Here is a 593-nt window from a genome sequence, read left to right as displayed (position 1 = left end):
ACACACGCCGTGACTGGTGAGCCCTCGCTTCCTCAGAGTGAGGCTGAAACACTACAGAGGTGTGTAACAGCACCCAGAGCTCCTGCACCACGGGGAGGTGGGACTACGGCAGACTGGTCTCAAATCATCTGATGAAAATTAATCTCAGCTAGAAATCATGGTCTCACTGAGATCAAAACCATTTGGAAAGATGTTTGAAGCAGGAGAAAGGAAAAAGTTTAGCTTCAGCACTCTCAACATGAGAGTCTTTCCTTTGATTAAAACAATGCTTTTACTCAATTTATCTCAAATTAATGCATTTGATAGCATAAATACACAATTCCACACTGAACAAAGACCTTTCATCAACCTAAAACGACCTACAGCCAAAAAAAAGTGACTAAAACACAGAAATAGGCAATAAGAATAAGGTGAATCACAATAAGTAACTCCCAAAGCTTTACCTGGCACAGCAGCAGCTCCGAAACCAGTGCCCTGCCCCAGGCAGCCAGGTCCCTCATTCCCACCTGAAAATCAGGAGAGCAGCTGCTCACCACGGGGGGATCAACACATTTGTAATCCCCACGTAGTAGAAACAGCAACGCATCAGCAGG

The 593-nt window shown here is 45.0% G+C and overlaps 1 protein-coding gene across 5 annotated transcripts in view; it reads right to left on the bottom strand.

Moving 5' to 3' along the window:
• PAK5 (p21 (RAC1) activated kinase 5) overlaps positions 1-593 on the bottom strand; it is a 121,887-nt gene that overhangs the window by 85,321 nt on the left and 35,973 nt on the right. For 2 of the 5 annotated variants that reach the window (XM_017745254.1, XM_017745255.1), the window contains exon 1: positions 444-561. The exons of the other annotated variants lie outside the window; for them this stretch is intronic. The gene's annotated coding sequence lies outside the window, so the exon portion shown is untranslated. Of the gene's footprint in view, positions 1-443; positions 562-593 lie in introns of those variants that run through there. 5 annotated transcript variants of the gene reach the window in all.

This window comes from Corvus brachyrhynchos, unplaced genomic scaffold, assembly GCF_000691975.1.
Source record: "Corvus brachyrhynchos isolate BGI_N302 unplaced genomic scaffold, ASM69197v1 scaffold69, whole genome shotgun sequence".
NCBI classification, from domain to species: Eukaryota; Metazoa; Chordata; class Aves; order Passeriformes; family Corvidae; genus Corvus; species Corvus brachyrhynchos.
The sequence above is the reverse complement of the archived record's forward strand: the minus strand, read 5'-3'. Positions and strand labels throughout refer to the sequence as shown.